This window comes from Tachypleus tridentatus, chromosome 12 (genome assembly GCF_004210375.1).
Source record: "Tachypleus tridentatus isolate NWPU-2018 chromosome 12, ASM421037v1, whole genome shotgun sequence".
NCBI classification, from domain to species: domain Eukaryota; kingdom Metazoa; phylum Arthropoda; class Merostomata; order Xiphosura; family Limulidae; genus Tachypleus; species Tachypleus tridentatus.
The window spans coordinates 116,965,062-116,986,382 of NC_134836.1; positions in this window are offsets into that span (position 1 = coordinate 116,965,062).

A 21,321-nucleotide genomic window follows, 5' to 3' on the forward strand; every position below is an offset into this window, starting at 1 on the left:
ACTGAGAGGCGTTGAATGACGTCAGATATTTAATACTATTTTTTCACACTCAGTGATTCGCAACGTTAACTAACACTCTAATCACTTCAAATTTCTTGTAGTATATTTCACTTTCTTATTATCGATTATGACGTCACAAGTTGATATAATTAGTTTAAAATAAAACTCCACTTAGCTTTTATTGTACGCATTAGTTTAAGAGTAACTCGCATTATAGCACAGAGTTGTTTTCGTAACCTGAATCTAAGTGGGGTGAAAGCAATTTCAATTTACTAAAACTTCTCGAGCGCACGAGAGGTTTGATTAGCATACGAAAAATACTGCAAAATACGAGTAGATTGTTTGAATATAAAAACTCAGGCAGATGTTTGTTTTACTTCAGATAGCATTAAACTGCAGTTTTCAACACGTTTCTTTCTTTGTAAAGCACTTAAATGAAGTTTCCTGAGAAAGACAACATTCGTAAAGCTTATTCGACATACATTGGAATTAGTAAGTAATTTTGTGGAAATTCTAAAGAACAACTTTCGTGTTTGACTTAACCCTTATCTCGTGCTTTCATGCTCTTTTTAAAACTATATTTAATGTCTCGAAATTTCTTATGCTGGAAAAATTAAATTCAGGTTTTTGTTACTTTTTCTCTGGTGTTTCATGTGGTAATGTTGTAGGTCACACGGAATTCCAAGAATTTATAGTTTCAACCACTATATACACACCAGTTTTGTTGTTTTTCTTCATTGTTATTTACTGACCTGGTCATTCTGACCGACTTCAACAGTTTTTCTTTAAAATCATTATTTTAATTAATAACATATAACTGATGGCCTAAGTGTTTTTTTTTTTTGTCGTTTGCTTGATACTTATAATTAAGATCCCTCTAATGGATCAGTGACAAGTCCGAGAAGTCACACTAATAAAAACCGGGTTCTGATACCTGCGGTAGGCACAACACGGACAATCCATTGTGAAGATATAAAACTAAACAAAAAGTTTATTAAGTTAAAAAAACATGTTTGAAAAATATTTATGATCATAAACATGTTGCGAAAAAAAAATTGGACCCGATAAACTTAATTTTTCAGCGACTACAGTGTACGCACTTTAACGATAATGTAACGAAACAAAATTGGCAAACACCATTTTAAATCTTTAAAAATCATGTCCTGAAACCTAGACTTTTTTCCTTGGTTGGAGAACACCACTTACACGAAACATTAAAAATAATTTGTAATTTTACGCCAGGAACGACAGACTTACCTTTGTAACGCTGGGTGGCGCAAGGGTAGGTGCGTTTTTCGTTGTTGAGCGCGAAGTCACGCGATGACCTAGCGAAGATCGTAGTGTTAAGCCTAAAGATAGATATACTGTTGTGCCACTGGAGTGGGTGGCGAACAGTGGAGCATTGCATCTTTTTGTATATTCACCCAGTTGGGTTTTTCAGAACAAAATCTAATTAAACTTAAGTGTTTCAACTTATAAATATGCGTTTTACCAAAATACATAATTCTCTTAAATTTATTTGTTTGGAGTTAAGCATAAAGCTACACAATGGATTATTTGTGCTTTGCCCACCACGGGTATTGAAACTAGATTTCTAGGGCGGTCAGTCCGCAGACATGCCGGTGTGCTACTTGAGGACTCGTGTACGATCTTTCTCTCAGTCTGCATACGTTAAGATCAACATTTATAAAAAATAATTTCACATTCGAATCGAATTTTAATTAATACAAATAGAAAGGCCAAGTAAAGACAACAAGAAAACTGCTCGCGAAATATAAAAAGTATAAAATCGCATTAAACCAAAACGTTCAAAGCGGTCAAAGAGGAGTTATAAGAAAAAAACAACATTTTTAGTAAGTCATTCATTTGACCTCTTGTGGTGAGCTCTAACGTGTAAACACTGAAACAAAAGACAGCTTTTATAAAACAAGGTACTTACTGTCAGCGTTTCACTTAACGTGCAGGTAACTGTTCTTCATTTGTCACTAGTATATGTCTTGTTACGATGTTAATAATGTATTTAATAATTGAGCCAGGTCGTATTGTCACACCAGTACGACTCAGGTTTCACCAGTTAATATGTAATAATGTCTTTAATAACTGAACCATATCGTATTGTCATACCAGTACGACTCAGGTTTCACCAGTTAATATGTAATAATGTCTTTAATAACTGAACCATATCGTATTGTCATATTTAGAATGACTCGGATTCCACCAGTTATTAAATTCTATTTGAAAGCATGTTGTACCTGTAGTTAGATTTTTCTTTATGTACAATATTATCCAGAAATAAAGTAAGTACACACCTTCAAGTTTCGGAGCAAGTTTTGATTTCAATTTAAACCCTAATGCATTTCAAAATGTGTGAAATAGAAAACATATTTATAGGTTTCAATATTATGTCCAGAGTTATATGAAACACGAAAAAAGACAAACAATACAGGAAATGTCATTTTCCACCCGCCTCTTCTCTTTCATGCCTCTTCTCATTAGAAATAATTTATTTATGAAGCGATATCCAAATAAGTCACAGCTAAAGAACATAATGAAAACATTACCTGAAGGATTACAACTGTGTCATTTTGCTGTTATAATAAAATATACATATATAGATACTGGAGTCATGTACCACCATGTCCTGTTATTAGAGCTAATCCAAACTTATATTACTATACAATATCACAAAAGGAAAACGTTCTCGTAAGGCTAATTATATCCAAACCAATTATTGTAAAATATAATACAATATCACAAAAGTACCACTTCTACACGTTTTATCTAAGGCTAATTACATCCAAACCAATTATTGTAAAATATAATACAATATCACAAAAGGGCCACTTCTACACGTTTTTTTCTAAGGCTAATTACATCCAAACCAATTATTGTAAAATATAATACAATATCACAAAAGGACCACTTCTACACGTTTTTTTCAAAGGCTAATTACATCCAAACCAATTATTGTAAAATATAATACAATATCACAAAAGAACCACTTCTACACGTTTTTGTAAGGCTAATTATATCCAAACGAATTATTGTAAAACATAATACAATATCACAAAAAACCCACTTCCACACGTTCTTGTAAGGCTAATTATATCCAAACGAATTATTGTAAAACATAATACAATATCACAAAAGGATTACATGTATATGTTTTTGTAAGATTAATTACATCCAAACCAATGACTGTAAAAACAAAATAAAAACTTACTTAGTGAAACAGAAACGTGATGGTTGGATTTCTATCTGACTCTTGATTTCTTTAATACAATTTTTTATGCATGGAATACAGACAATATTATTTCTTTTAAAATCTTAACGCATTTTATGAAACTATATTTGTAATAAATTATTATTATGCAAAAGAAATACTTTAGTTTTTAACACACGACTTTAGAAACTAAAACTATATATATAGTGTTACATGTAATCAGAAACGTATTTTCTAAGACTACGCTAATACTGGGAAAGATTTGAGCTACTTTTCGGACGCGCGTGTATTCCATTGATTGGTGAGAAAAGTTCATTCGCGGACACTCAAACTGTCTTTTATTTTAATAACTGCATGTGCATTGTTTTGTTTTCTCAATAATAGATCAACTTTAACCAAGGAAGGACCTCTATGGTTTTGGAAAATTTCGTTCCAACTTTTAATACCATATTTCACTGAACGTAGTGACTTCAACTTGCGACAGATGTCTCTTTACGCAGTACCGTAAATACATAAATACAAATTTGTAGGTTTATTTTGTGGATTCTTATGATATTGGCAGGTATTTCATAACCTGGTTTCGATTCCAAAGTGTAATTTTCGATGTAATTTAAAAAAAAACATCAAAAATTATCTTTTTGTATTTTAATTACCGATCAGTGACTTTTTAATACATAATTGCAATGTTAGAATTGAAAAACTAGACTTATATTTATATTTAGTTTGAGATGCAGCTCCCCGCTAGTACAGCGGTAAGTCTAGGATTTACAACGCTAAAATCAGAGGTTCGATTCGCCTCGGTGGGCTCAGGAGATAGCCCGATGTGGCTTTGCTGTAAGAACACATGCATATATATACATAGACATATCGATAAAAATAAATTAGCCAAAATCTTAAGGTAAAAGAAACGTTTATAATTTGTACAACGCGTAACAAAAATATACTATGTAAAAACTACACTGACAAACATCAATATTATTTATAAAATACAATGTGATAACTGCCACGACTTCTGTATTGGAGAAACAAGTAGAAAAATGGAGACCAGATTCAAAGAACACTGCAAATCAAATAAACATAACATAACCATAGAAAACACCCAAATATTAAATAAAGAAACAAACATTAACAAATGCAAAATTAAAGCCTTACTTATACAACAACTCAAACCCAAGCACGCCCTCTACATTCCTACACTCAATTACACAACAACCTTCAAACATGTGGTCAGTAACACTTTAGAGCGAACGATGATCATACGCAGCACGGAAGTTGAAGAGAAGGAACCTGACCCTCCATGGTCCGAACATATCATGTCCAAACACCGAGAGAACAACCCTTTCTTTGTGAGTCTGACGACGACCGAAGAAGGTCGAAACGTTGATCGCTCCTCTATTAGTGCCTTCTCTATCCATACCATCCGTTTTTAAATATATGTGTCTGTTTCAGTTTTGTTCTCGACACAACTTCCTACATAACCACAAGTGTCTGTTTCAGTTTTATTCTGGACACAACTTCCTATATAACCACAAGTGTCTGTTTCAGTTTTGTTCTCGATACAACTTCCTATATAACCACAAGTGTCTGTTTCAGTTTTGTTCTGGACACAACTTCCTACATAACCACAAGTGTCTGTTTCAGTTTTGTTCTCGACACAACTTCCTACATAACCACAAGTGTCTGTTTCAGTTTTGTTCTCGACACAACTTCCTACATAACCACAAGTGTCTGTTTCAGTTTTATTCTGGACACAACTTCCTATATAACCACAAGTGTCTGTTTCAGTTTTGTTCTCGATACAACTTCCTATATAACCACAAGTGTCTGTTTCAGTTTTGTTCTCGATACAACTTCCTATATAACCAGAAGTGTCTGTTTCAGTTTTGTTCTGGACACAACTTCCTACATAACCACAAGTGTCTGTTTCAGTTTTGTTCTCGACACAACTTCCTACATAACCACAAGTGTCTGTTTCAGTTTTGTTCTCGACACAACTTCCTACATAACCACAAGTGTCTGTTTCAGTTTTGTTCTCGATACAACTTCCTATATAACCACAAGTGTCTGTTTCAGTTTTGTTCTCGATACAACTTCCTATATAACCAGAAGTGTCTGTTTCAGTTTTGTTCTCGACACAACTTCCTACATAACCACAAGTGTCTGTTTCAGTTTTGTTCTCGACACAACTTCCTACATAACCACAAGTGTCTGTTTCAGTTTTATTCTGGACACAACTTCCTATATAACCACAAGTGTCTGTTTCAGTTTTGTTCTCGATACAACTTCCTATATAACCACAAGTGTCTGTTTCAGTTTTGTTCTCGATACAACTTCCTACATAACCACAAGTGTCTGTTTCAGTTTTATTCTGGACACAACTTCCTATATAACCACAAGTGTCTGTTTCAGTTTTGTTCTCGATACAACTTCCTACATAACCACAAGTGTCTGTTTCAGTTTTATTCTCGACACAACTTCCTATATAACCAGAAGTGTCTGTTTCAGTTTTGTTCTGGACACAACTTCCTACATAACCACAAGTGTCTGTTTCAGTTTTGTTCTCGACACAACTTCCTACATAACCACAAGTGTCTGTTTCAGTTTTGTTCTCGACACAACTTCCTACATAACCACAAGTGTCTGTTTCAGGTTTGTTCTGGACACAACGTCATATATGAACTTTACCAGAAATTCAAACAATTGATTCATCTGATTCAAGGTTATCCAGGTTTAAGAAAACAATGTAATAAAGAATCACAGCTGTTTTCTTCTTCATTAATAAAACTGATGTCGACCACGTATCATCGTGTTTACTATTCGCTCTTGTTTCCGAAATGGAAATCAATGGTCACTGTCGGGAACACGTGCTTTGAATAATAACTACACTGGTTTGAGCACCAAAAGAAACGGTGTTGAGTACAAAAGACATGATATTAGCTTCACTACCGTTTTTTGTTCTTTTCTAACTTTTGTAATGCATTATTCTACATGACACTAAACGTTTTATTTCAGACTTGTATACATATTTACGTCACGTGTATGAAAAGTTAATTAGCAGTCATCATTTGTCACAGGTGATTAATCCTGAGTAATTTGGATTAATTAAGTAGAAAAGTTAGTGTCATTAACTAATCCGAATTCTGTATTGGTTGTATGTAACACCCTGCAAGTTTTATCAATTTACCCCTTTAAAAGGGTACGTTTTAAAAAAATAAATAAATCTGGCTTTATACATGACTGCCATCTGGCGGTAGTTATCAAAAAACTTAAATTATTATCTTTAGTTTCCTTGTTAGTTTGTTTATTTTTAAGCACAAAACTATGCAATGGGCTACCTGTACTCTGCCTACCACGGGTATCTAAACCTGAATTTTAATATTTTAAACCTGCAGACTTACTGGCGAGAGTGTTGATTTTCTTTGAGAGTTTAGTTCTGTTTTTGTTAAACTACACATTAAACACTCAGTCACTGATTAATAATCTGATAAGATATATTAAGTCTACCACTGGATACCAAAGGTCGTCAGAAATGGTTTTAACAACTTGTTTTAACTCTCTTACCACTGCGCTACTGACTAACCCTATCTAGAATCTAATGTCACTTTCAAATTTGAAGTCAATGTATTTTGTAAGCAATATTTGTACACTGGATATACTGTAACATCATGCTAAGGATGTGATGTGATTTATTTGTTATTCTACTTTTATTTTCCGTAATGTTAATAGTTTACAAAGTTAAAAGTCCATTAAAGAAGGCACAAAATTCATTCCTAGATGTCTTTTGGCATCAAGAAACGGTACAACGGCGTGAGCCGAGCGAACTTAAATTAGAAGCTGTTCGAATTAGTATATTCATATGAGGTTGTATTTCATATGAAATAAAACCTGTTGCATATTAGCGACGTGAATTATCGCGTGGAAATGAAATACTGGTGTACAATCATCTCAGACACAACCCATATTGTGCCAGTTAAAGATGGTGTGATTTATATTATTACGAGCCTCATTAGGAAATCTTACTACAAGTATTATCACAATAAATTTCACACTTCGCAGCTTATAAACTTGTAAGCCTTGTATAAAAACCTATTCATCTACTGATAAAGGTGTTGAGCTAAGGTTTTCTTAAAACATGGTTAGTTAATAAAGCTATCCTACTAGTGCTGGACCATTAAGGATGACGTTTTGAAAACAATTGTATGTCTTGCTGTCATGTAGTGGACTTTATTGTTACAACCTGCATTAGGTTCGCCATGATGCATTATGACGTAGCATAACTTGTCGTTGTTACAACCGTATTGCGGAATCCATGACGTATTGTTATCAGTATAAGGTTACAACTAGCTTTTTATGTTTAGACTGAGGCCAGATATCAGTGTTCTGAGTTTTGCTTGTTCTCGAATAGTAAAAGTACAAAAAAAAACAACATATGATGTAGCTTAGCTCTTGTACACCGACATTCGACTCCTTTAGGTGAACAAAGCAGATAGTCCAAAGTGGTTTGCTATGAGAAGACCCACAAATATCCAAGCTTCGTGTAGGCATCTGATGCTTGTTTGTTTGTATTTAACCACGAAGCTAAAGAATAGTCTATACGTGCTCTGACAACTACGAGTATCGAAACACGAATTCTAGCGTTGTAAGTCCGCTAACATACCGTTGTTTGTTAGTTTGTTTTGAATTTCACGCAAAGCTACTCGAGGGCTATCTGCGCTAGCCATCCCTAATTTAGCAGTGAAAGAATAGAGGGAAGACAGCTAGTCATCACCAACTCTTGGGCTACTGTTTTATCAACGAATAGTGGGATTGAGCATACATTATAACGCCTCCATGGCTGAAAGGGCATGTTTGGTGCGACCGAATTCAAATCCGCGACCCTCGGATTACGAGTCGAACGCCTTAACACTTGGCCATGCCGGGCCACATACCGTTGTGCCACTGATAATGAAGAAATATTTTACAGCTTTGTACACGTTAGAATTTAAAGTTCAGTGTTTGATTGGTTATTTCAGAGCAAAGCCACATTGGACTATCTGCTCTGTTCACCGCAATGAATTTAACCATGATTTTAGCGATGTAAGTCCGTGAACTTACAGAAGTTTAACGTTTTAGTTAAATTAAATAGTTGAATTTTAGATTAGTCTAGAGGTATAGATGGCGCAAGCTACGTCTTGTTTATTTTTTAATTTAGTGCAAAGCTACTGGAGGACTATCTGCGCTAGCCGTTCCTAATTTAACAGTGTAAGACAGGAGGGAAGGCAGCTAGTCATCACCACCCACCGCCAACTCTTTTACCAACGAATAGTAGGATCGACTGTTACGTTATAACGCTTTAACGGGTGAAAAGACGAGCGTGTTTGATGCGATGGGAATTCGAACCCGTGATCCTCAGATTACGAGTCAAACACCTTAACCCACCTGGCCATGCTGGTCCCTACGTCTTCTTATAATGTATGTTAAATTACCACCGAGACGATAATTGTATTAAATTTTCATTTGAACATAAAAATATGAGGCTTAAGAGTAGCAATTCGAAGGCCGCGGTTCAAATCTCTGTCACACCAAACGTGCTCGCCCTTTCAGACTTAGGGGCGTTATAACGTGACGGTTAATCCAGCTATTCGTTGGTAAAAGAGTGCCGAAGAGCTGGCGGTGATGACTAGCTGCCTTTCCTCTAGTCTTACACTGATAAATTAGGGACGGCTAGCGCAGATAGTCCTCAGTAGCTTTGCACGAAATTCAAAATACACCAAACTTGACAGTTTGTGATGACCGGATATCCATCGTTGCCGTCGTTCCAACTCCATACTTCCGCCTGAGTCTGATAGCTAGTTATTTATTAAATTATTTTTCGCAGTATTAGACAATGAATTAAAGTAGTTAATTAGCATTTAGTAATAAAAATCTAAATCATCTTAGGCTATTTTATAACCATGACATACATTTTACCACAAAGTTTCGCACACTTACGATAAAGCTTTTCTTTAGAACTGCATGACATTTTGTTTGTGCTGCCATCTAGTTATGGCTAAATCCTTAAACTCTTGCACTACCTAAAATTATTGTACTATTGGTCTGTTTGTTGGTACTCTACCATATACGTGTACAAAAATATGGCAGTAATTGCTTGTTTAATTAATAGTTTCTATTTTCTTTCGCTCCCAATGGCACAGCGGTATGACTGCGGACATACAACGCTATAAATAAGGTTTCGATACCCGTGGTGGGCAGAGCACAGACAGCTCACTGTTTAGCTCTGAACTTAACATAAAACAAGAACAACAAAAAACTATTTGCTTCAAACAGCACGTCCTTGTTTATTTGCACTTAAGCACAAAGCCACATAGTGGGTTGCTTGAGCTCTCTTCACCACGGGTATCAAAACCTGGTTTCTGGCGTTGTAAGTTCGCAAACATACCGCTGTGTCACCGAAGTCCAAAGAACAATTTTAATAGATCCTAGAACAGATTACAAAAAACAAACCTTATACATATATATACACTTTACAAGAATATTTAAAAAACTTATAAATTTTAAAAAACGTACGAGTCCTGTTATAAAACAAGCATTAAAATGATAATAATAAATTTATAAAACTTTGGCCAACGGATAAGTGTGTAAAGCTGCCAAGATATAAACTAAATTTAATGAGTTCATGATTGTGTTTTTAATTTTTTCCTTTCATTTTATAGTAGGACCCCAATTTCATTTTTATTTCTGTATTTTTTATACTCTTCTAAATTATATACTTTACCTTTAGAAATTGTTGGGTGTCTATCCATTAATATTTAGCACCATCTATCGTGTTGAAAAGATATTGAAGTACGTGAATGAGATATTTACCACTTATAATATACCTGTGACTATATATATAATATACATGGAGTTAGCTAGAGAAAATCTGTAGCGACAATCCGAGCCGACTAGGCACTAGCCCCGTTGACGTGATCAGGTAGATAGGTGTCAGACGAAAAAGTTGTTGTTTAGAAATATTTTAGTTGTTTAATCGAAAATATTAGCAACCATTTTTAGTGTATTATTATTATATATGCGCATAAGATATCATAACCAATACCTTGAACTGCCTATTTTTTGCATGGGCATTCGATAGGGTGGTTTCACAGCGCATGAACTACTGGTATTTGGAATCCTTGTAGATCCCAACAATAGGCCCAAAACGAATAATGAACTTGAAAACACTGCAACTGTTTATACAAATGTCCTTCATTGCAGATTTGCGTTTTCTGTTTGGAACGATTTTCTTCCTTTTGATGTTAACATGCTTGACTATTTAAGTACTAACTTTCTACGTACGTACGTAGTTACATCAGAAATGCCTATCGCGTAACATTATATAGACTGGTATTTTCACAGAGTCTGAACTAAGTAGTCAGGGCGCTCGACTCGTAATTTGAGAGCTATGGGGACTCGAATCCCTGTCACACCAAACGTAGTCGTCGTTTCAGCCATGGGGGCGTTATAAATTTACGGTAAATCCCACTATTCGTTGGTAAAAAGAGTAGCCCAAAAGATGACAGTGGGTGGTGATGACTAGCTGCCTTCCCTCTAATCTTACACTGCAAAAGTAGACGGCTAGCGCAGATAGCCCTCGAGTAGCTTTGCGTGAAATTCAAAACAATTCAATGTGAATTTGATCTATTATGAGTGTTTTTCCAATGTACTTTTCTCAACCAAGAAGAATGGTTGTTATGAAGTAACCTTTACTTCCCTCTAATACCTTTTTGTGTTCAAAAAAGGCAAGAAACACACTATCTCTTTTCGAGAAACGTGAAAATACAATTTAAAACACGTATCATTTTTCAACACGAGTGAATTTCTATTGTTCTCGAGTTTTCTAGCGTAAAGCAAGAAGCGCCACCTACAGTTATTTTTTAAAAAAACGACAACAATAAAATAAAATAATTTAAAACAAATATGTACCTATAACACATTAACGGCGCATTTGTCTTAAACAGTTAAAATTTAAATAACTAGAAGAACGGACGTTTTCCAATCTGAACAGTGAGGTCAGTGTTAGAGAGACTGGTTTAGTCACTTTTAAAATAATTTTGTCACTGAACGTCACAGTAACGGTATGAAATTAAGATATTGTGACGTTTCATTTCAAAACTTGTACTTTACCATTTATTTTACCTTCTTCTACTCTTTCCCCCGCAAAAAAAATTTCCAACTTCTGTTGTGAAGAAAGTTTGTTGTGGATAACATTCTCATAGCATGTTTTGGGCGCCACCTAGTGGAAATCTAGCCCCTGATTTGAGCGTTGGAAATCCGTAGAATTACCGCTGTTCCAACTGGAGATGTAACATTCAATCAACATTAGTTTTCTTACATGTACAACTTATTTATTCCCTGTTTAAAACCTAACCCTAACGGCGAATTGCAAAATCTGCTGCGATACTCACCATCTGGTTACATTAACAAACAAAAATTTGATTCTCTGTTTGTTTCTTATTAAGCACAAAGCCGGACGATGGACTGGCTATATTTCCTGAGCCTAACGTAGATAATGAAATACGTTTTGTTTGTTTTTTGTGTTTAAAGCCCTCAGATTTTCCAAAAGCGTTGCCTGTTGGTTAGGGCACTCAACTCGCAACTTCGGACCCTTTTCTCCAAACGTGTTCACCCTTTCAGCCACTGGGGCGTTATAATGTTATGTCAAATCCCCTTTTTCTTTTCAAAGGGTAGCCCATACGTTGACGGCTGGTGTTGCTGACAAGATGCCTTTTTATCTAGTCCATCCCTAACTTAATTGAAGACAGCTAATGCAGGTAGCTCTCATGCACCTCTGAGCGAAGTTAGATGAACAAAACATTTGTTCTTCATTTGTCACTAGTATATGTCTTGTTACGATGTTAATAATGTATTTAATAATTGAGCCAGGTCGTGTTGTCATACCAGTGTGGCTTAGGTTTCACCAGTTAATATGTAATAATGTCTTTAATAACTGAACCATATGTATTGTCACACCAGTGACATCCCTAACTTAATTGAAGACAGCTAATGCAGGTAGCTTTCATGTACCTCTGAGCGAAGTTAGATGAACAAAACAGACACCCCCCCCCCCAGTGACAGAGTGGTATGACTTATAGCGTAGAAACCTGGCTTCGATATCTGTGGTGAACAGAGCACAGATAGCCCCTTGTGTAACTAATAATAAACAACAAAACAAATAACCAGACATTTCTCAGAATAAGTTCAGCGCTGTGCTTCTCCAACTTGTATTCTAAGAAAAAAACAAAAGCACATCGTTGTTTACATTGAGATGTTGACATCTTACCATGCTGAGTGCAACAACATTATGACCGAAGAACCCATACACTGCAACACTATCAGCAACAAATTCTTCTTTTACCGGAAGTTAGTGAAAAGGTACATTTGGACTCAGACTCTTACAACATGCTTACAAGTGTGGAATATTATGGATTGTTTTGATTTTATCGTGGACTTTTCCTAGTTACATAAATCAATAAATCAGAATGAAGACCCCAGCAACAAACTAATGTCACAACTTCTTCTGAACCTTGTTTTAGTAACTGTGCCTCACAGACTTGCTTCACACTGTAATATAGTTAAGAATTAATCGTCTGCTCGTCATTGTCCAATCCACTGATGATCGGTTGCTTATTGTGAAATCTGCTCAGCTGTAGATCGCTGTTTACTAAAAATAATAACAATGTCGATCAAGAAGCATTAACACGTAAACTTCGTTTCAAAACTTCATACAAACGGCGTAATGGAACTGTTCTTCTCTCAATACAAATACTATTTTATAACGCCAGAATCCGGGGTTCGACTCATAATGAGGGTTCCAGGTTCGCTTCCCCGTCGCACCAAACATGCTTGCCCTTTTAGCCGAGGGGGCGTTATAATGTGACTGTCAATCCCACTATTCGTTGGTAAAAGAGTAGCCCAAGAGTTGGTGGTGATGACTAGCTGCCTTTCCTCTAGTCTTACACTGCTAAATTAGGGACGGCTAGCGCACATAGCCCTCGAGTAGATTTGCGCGAAATTCAAAACAAACAAACGTTCAATATTCAATACATAATTGATTTTAACTCATCCCATGGTGTGTTGTCCATTTATGTTGAAATAATAGGTAATGTTAGGAATAAAGGGGCTATTTCTCACCCACTTTTTTCTGAATGCGGTTATCTACCTAAAATTATCTCTCGTTTGTCATGTATATTTCTTTATCTTAAATATCCATCTTTAACTAGAAGGGCGAGTACTGTGGTTATATCAAACAATACCGTATTATTCGACAAAATTTAATTAACTTAAACGTGTACTTTCTCTTACAACAATATACAAAACAACAACAACGAAATAGATGAACCCGGCAATATGTACACTGTCCATTAATCTTCACCAATGGTGGAACTCAAGACCTGCCAACTTTTGTTCTCGACAGCCAATGGACCGACCACTGACATTTACATGAATCTAGTCGCACTGTGTAGCACATCTGACCAGAACATTTTTGTAGGTTTCAAGCCAACTTGATCCGTATGTTCACTTCATACTCTTAAGCAAAGCACACCACAACGTAGAGCAGCATATAACACGTGCAAGTCGAAAGGTTTTGTTAAAACAGTACTTTACTAGTGATATCTATTGGTATAATGCTTCTTCAGACGAGTAGCAGGTTCAAATCATGTTCAGAAGAGATAGAAACAAAAAACAATGTTACAAAAAAATGTGGCAATCCAGCACCGTGAAATAAGGACGGGTTTTACTTGTGAAGACTGTCGTAGTTCACATTTTTAGCGCCTTCCTCTCGCTCAGTCAGGTGTATTTTGAATTTCGTTTAAAACTACTCTAGGGCTATCTGCGCTAGCTGTCCCTAATTTAGCAGTGTAAGACTAGAGGGAAGGTAAGTAGACATCACCACCCACCGCCAACTCTTGGGCTACTCTTTTACCAACGAATAACAGGATTGGCCGTGACTTTATAACGCTCCCACGGCTGAAAAGGCATATTTGGAGTGATGGGGATTCGAACCCACGAGCCTCAGATTACGAGCCGAGTGCCTTAACCACCCGGCCATGCCGGGCCACTTGTTGGGTGTATGAAACACTTTTGTTACTTGAAGCCGAGGAAATATATTACTTAGCTGATTACCAACCACAAACAGAACTGCAGATACATTTCTGAAACCCGAGAACTTTGTTCGGTCCAACAGCTGTTATTTACCATTAAAAAATACCCTTTTATCAGATAAACAAGGATTTATTCAAAAACGAACATTCGTTGTAGCGTTAGAGAAAAAGAAAACAACTCATCGTTTTGTGATTTTGTTTGAAACTAAATTATCCAAACATAATAGTTCTATGGGCTCTCCTTTGTTCGCTTCTCTTCATGAGACTGGACTTAGCCAATTATCTCTCGTTTCTCAATAACCGTTCCATAACTTAATTATCTAACAGTTCTTTAGAAATTATAACATTCAAAGATAAGTTTAAATATTTAATTTAAAATTCCCATTAGAAACTTCAAATTTATAACAGCCTATTTCTGAATTATGTAATAGGTTTCTTGTCAAACCTACACTAGGAGGCAAAACGAGTCCTAACAAGGACAAAGAATCCGGAACCTTCTGGTAAAAGTACGTTTCTTTTAAGAAAGGTATTCACAGTGAAGTCACGAACGTGGAAAGAGCGAATTATTTTATTGCAAAAATTTTATGGAAGTATTGTAGATAGCAGTGTAATTGTATACACGATGGACGGGCTACCTGCTGTATTCACTATGAGGAATCAAACCTCAGGTTTTATGGTTGTGTGTAACTCTACTCTACTGTGACACCGAGGTATCGATGTCCAATCATCAATTACCAGGACGTCACTGCATCAAATAGTGTATGTCAACCAGTTTCCAGTACCGTAATATAACATCCAAACTCAAATAGTGTATGTCGACCAGTTTCCAGTACCGTAATATAACATCCAAACATCAAATAGTGTATGTCAACCAGTTTCCAGTACCGTAATATAACATCCAAACTCAAATAGTGTATGTCAACCAGTTTCCAGTACCGTAATATAACATGCAAACATCAAATAGTGTATGTCAACCAGTTTCCAGTACCGTAATATAACATCCAAACATCAAATAGTGTATGTCAACCAGTTTCCAGTACCGTAATATAACATGCAAACATCAAATAGTGTATGTCAACCAGTTTCCAGTACCGTAATATAACATGCAAACATCAAATAGTGTATGTCAACCAGTTTCCAGTACCGTAATATAACATGCAAACATCAAATAGTGTATGTCAACCAGTTTCCAGTACCGTAATATAACATCCAAACATCAAATAGTGTATGTCAACCAGTTTCCAGTACCGTAATATAACATCCAAACATCAAATAGTGTATGTCAACCAGTTTCCAGTACCGTAATATAACATCCAAACTCAAATAGTGTATGTCAACCAGTTTCCAGTACCGTAATATAACATCCAAACTCAAATAGTGTATGTCAACCAGTTTCCAGTACCGTAATATAACATCCAAACATCAAATAGTGTATGTCAACCAGTTTCCAGTACCGTAATATAACATCCAAACTCAAATAGTGTATGTCAACCAGTTTCCAGTACCGTAATATAACATGCAAACATCAAATAGTGTATGTCAACCAGTTTCCAGTACCGTAATATAACATCCAAACATCAAATAGTGTATGTCAACCAGTTTCCAGTACCGTAATATAACATGCAAACATCAAATAGTGTATGTCAACCAGTTTCCAGTACCGTAATATAACATGCAAACATCAAATAGTGTATGTCAACCAGTTTCCAGTACCGTAATATAACATGCAAACATCAAATAGTGTATGTCAACCAGTTTCCAGTACCGTAATATAACATCCAAACATCAAATAGTGTGTCAACCAGTTTCCAGTACCGTAATATAACATCCAAACATCAAATAGTGTATGTCAACCAGTTTCCAGTACCGTAATATAACATCCAAACTCAAATAGTGTATGTCAACCAGTTTCCAGTACCGTAATATAACATCCAAACATCAAATAGTGTATGTCAACCAGTTTCCAGTACCGTAATATAACATGCAAACATCAAATAGTGTATGTCAACCAGTTTCCAGTACCGTAATATAACATGCAAACATCAAATAGTGTATGTCAACCAGTTTCCAGTACCGTAATATAACATGCAAACATCAAATAGTGTATGTCAACCAGTTTCCAGTACCGTAATATAACATCCAAACATCAAATAGTGTATGTCAACCAGTTTCCAGTACCGTAATATAACATGCAAACATCAAATAGTGTATGTCAACCAGTTTCCAGTACCGTAATATAACATCCAAACTCAAATAGTGTATGTCAACCAGTTTCCAGTACCGTAATATAACATCCAAACATCAAATAGTGTATGTCAACCAGTTTCCAGTACCGTAATATAACATCCAAACATCAAATAGTGTATGTCAACCAGTTTCCAGTACCGTAATATAACATGCAAACATCAAATAGTGTATGTCAACCAGTTTCCAGTACCGTAATATAACATCCAAACTCAAATAGTGTATGTCAACCAGTTTCCAGTACCGTAATATAACATGCAAACATCAAATAGTGTATGTCAACCAGTTTCCAGTACCGTAATATAACATCCAAACTCAAATAGTGTATGTCAACCAGTTTCCAGTACCGTAATATAACATGCAAACATCAAATAGTGTATGTCAACCAGTTTCCAGTACCGTAATATAACATCCAAACATCAAATAGTGTATGTCAACCAGTTTCCAGTACCGTAATATAACATGCAAACATCAAATAGTGTATGTCAACCAGTTTCCAGTACCGTAATATAACATGCAAACATCAAATAGTGTATGTCAACCAGTTTCCAGTACCGTAATATAACATGCAAACATCAAATAGTGTATGTCAACCAGTTTCCAGTACCGTAATATAACATCCAAACATCAAATAGTGTATGTCAACCAGTTTCCAGTACCGTAATATAACATCCAAACATCAAATAGTGTATGTCAACCAGTTTCCAGTACCGTAATATAACATCCAAACATCAAATAGTGTATGTCAACCAGTTTCCAGTACCGTAATATAACATCCAAACATCAAATAGTGTATGTCAACCAGTTTCCAGTACCGTAATATAACATCCAAACATCAAATAGTGTATGTCAACCAGTTTCCAGTACCGTAATATAACATCCAAACATCAAATAGTGTATGTCAACCAGTTTCCAGTACCGTAATATAACATCCAAACTCACGTCACAAAAGGTAATATTTACCACTTTTCATCCTTCTAAGCAGAAACGGAAACAGCTGTTTATAGTGGTAACAAACTGAGAATATTAATAAATGAATTCCATATTATGAGCTCCAGGAAACAGCACAGTTGGTTTAAAACAGTCATGAATGGAAAAAAGTCGCTTAGGGACAATACAAGAGAGAAAATAATCGTTCTAAAGTAGCAACTCGGGACAATATAAAACTGTTACAAACATAAAATAGTCGCTCTAAAGTAGCAACTCGGGACAATATAAAACTGTTACAAACATAAAATAGTTGTTCTAAAGTAGCAATTCGGAACAACATAAAACTGTTACAAACATAAAATAGTCGCTCTAAAGTAGCAACTCAGGGACAATATAAAACTGTTACAAACATAAAATAGTCGTTCTAAAGTAGCAACTCAGGGACAATATAAAACTGTTACAAACATAAAATAGTCGTTCTAAAGTAGCAACTCGGGACAATATAAAACTGTTACAAACATAAAATAGTCGCTCTAAAGTAGCAACTCAGGGACAATATAAAACTGTTACAAACATAAAATAGTCGCTCTAAAGTAGCAACTCAGGGACAATATAAAACTGTTACAAACATAAAATAGTCGTTCTAAAGTAGCAACTTAGGGACAATATAAAACTGTTACAAACATAAAACAGTCGCTCTAAAGTAGCAACTCAGGGACAATATAAAACTGTTACAAAGATAAAATAGTCGTTCTAAAGTAGCAACTCAGGGACAATATAAAACTGTTACAAACATAAAATAGTCGTTCTAAAGTAGCAACTTAGGGACAATATAAAACTGTTACAAACATAAAACAGTCGCTCTAAAGTAGCAACTCAGGGACAATATAAAACTGTTACAAACATAAAATAGTCGCTCTAAAGTAGCAACTCAGGGACAATATAAAACTGTTACAAACATAAAATAGTCGTTCTAAAGTAGCAACTTAGGGACAATATAAAACTGTTACAAACATAAAACAGTCGCTCTAAAGTAGCAACTCAGGGACAATATAAAACTGTTACAAAGATAAAATAGTCGTTCTAAAGTAGCAACTCAGGGACAATATAAAACTGTTACAAACATAAAATAGTCGCTCTAAAGTAGCAACTCAGGGACAATATAAAACTGTTACAAACATAAAATAGTCGTTCTAAAGTAGCAACTTAGGGACAATATAAAACTGTTACAAAGATAAAATAGTCGTTCTAAAGTAGCAACTTAGGGACAATATAAAAACGTTTCATCTTACACATCGAAGATACTCTTTCTAAATATACAATTTGTTTGTTTGAAGTTAGGCACAAAGGGCTATCTGTGTTTTGCCCATTAAAGGTATCAAAACCAAGTTTCTAGAGTTAGAAGTCCAAAGACATATCGCTGTGCCTCTGGAGGACTAGATATACGACTGCTGAAATGTATGTATACACATATATAATGCACAGCGTATTGTGTTTTTCTTATAGCAAAGCCACATAGTGCTATTTGCTGAGCCCACCGAGGGGAATCGAACCCATGAGTTTATTGTCGTGAATCTGTAGACTTACAACGCTAAACTCAGGGTTTCGTATTAAACCATCACACATCAACATAAACCAAACGTAGATTATAAAAAAAAAATATCACACAAAACAAAACAAGTTAGTTTACGCACAGAAACTGTTTCATATCTTACTGTTCAACGTCGTGTGAATAACTCGTTACAGGTTTTTAGTTTCTCTTTCGATCGTATACCAGAAGTTCCTTCAAACTATTGATCCAAAAACTGACCACAAGTGAACATTATCAAAAGTAACAATCGTGTTGCCTGTCTGTACACCATTTAGGGACTGAGCTACCACAGTTTATTCAAAACTTGTCCTTGTTTATATCACAGGAATGTGAAAAGTGCCATGACGTAAAGTAAAATATTATATTATTGTAGTTTGTTATTGATTTGTTTTGAATTTCGCGCAAAGCTACACGCGGGCTATCTGTGCTAGCCGTCCCTAATTTAGCAGTGTAAGACTAGAGGGAAGGCAGCTAGTCATCGCCACCCACCCCAACTTTTGGGCTACTCTTTTACCAACGAACAGTAAAATTGAGTCACTTTATAACGCCCCCAGGCTGAAAGGGCGAACATGTTTGGTGTGACGTGGATTCGAACCCACAACCCTCGGATTACGAGTCGAGTGCCTTTACCACTTGGCCCAGTAGTTTATGGTTGTTGTTAAGCGTAAAGCTTACATATTTGGCTTCCTACGTTCTGCCCTCCACGAAAATTCAAAATCCGAGTTTTAGTGTCGTAAGCATGCACACTTATCCCTGATCTACAAGGGTTGGGGGTTATTTCAGTTCCAGTATGGAGCAGTGTTACAATGAAAGATACGACTTCGTGTCACCATTTTTGGATAATTATTTAAGCAGAGGTTTTACATAAAGTGTTGTGTTATTTCAGTGTTAATATATATTAGTTATGTGAATCTGATGCAACACTCCTGTTTCAAGTTCGCAAAGGCTGAAACACATCATGAAAATGACCTTTGATGTGTTGAAGCTGTTCATGATGGTCTTATGAACACACAAACATTAGTAGAAAAGTAGTTTTATGGTGATCTTGAGAACATACACAAATATCAAGTGTTCAGGGTAGTTTCATGATCTTGAGAACAGACAAACATCAAGTGTTCAGGGTAGTTTCATGATCTTGAAAACACACAAACATCAAGTGTTCAGGGTAGTTTCATGATATTGAGAACAGACAAACATCAAGTGTTCAGGGTAGTTTCATGGTGGTCTTGCAAACACACAAATATTAAGTGTTAAGAGTAGTTTCATTGTGCAGGTCTGACTTGAATTTGTTAACACAGGTGACAGTTAAAGGAACCACAAACTTATAGTGTAAAACCAGAGTTCTGTAATGAAAGATAACTCATCATTCTACATTGGGCCTGATAATGAGCAAAGCACCATGTAAAATCTGGTGATATTAGTTTGGGGTATTTTAGATTGGTATCTTAGCAACAGCATTGGATCACTCTAAATTGTTGCTTGAAGATGGTTTATTCCACCGAGAGAAAACAAAGGTTGGTGCCAAACATAGCAAATTCTGGCTGTAAATATTAACATTAAAAAATTCAAGGTGTGTGTGTTTTCTTAGTGCAGAGCCACATCAGGCTATCTGCTGAGCCCACCGAGGGGATCGAACCCCTGATTTTAGCGTTGTAAATCCGGAAACATACAGCTGTACTATCGGGGCTAAAAAATTGATATTTATTAAAATAAGAAAACAATAGCTTGTGTGAAGTGAAGCACAAAACCATACAATCTGTGCTACAGCCATCACAAGGTTTGTAACTTGACTGTTACTACAATAACGCTTCATACTTACCATTAAGCCATTTGATGAGGGAGGGGGGGTGTGACCACAATGTTCAAACACAAATCTTTTCTTCTCATTAGTTTAAATATTTATACATAATACAGAAAACAATCTTTTTCCTAAAACGTGGACCTTTCTTCTACTCAAAAAACTGAGGTGATGAACATGAAAGGTAAGGGTTAATCACAGAAATAATCACAAGATAACAAAAGTTTTGGATAATGTAGAAATAAGATAATTATTCAGCCTCTCACACCCTACTACCTTCACTCAGTCGTCAAAAAAACTTTTAATTCCACAAGCAACTTTTACAATAATTAATTTTGAAGTTAATCACAAGTCCAATCAATTTTCATTTCGGTATTTGTTGGCATAAACACAGTTCAGAAATTTTTTATCTTTT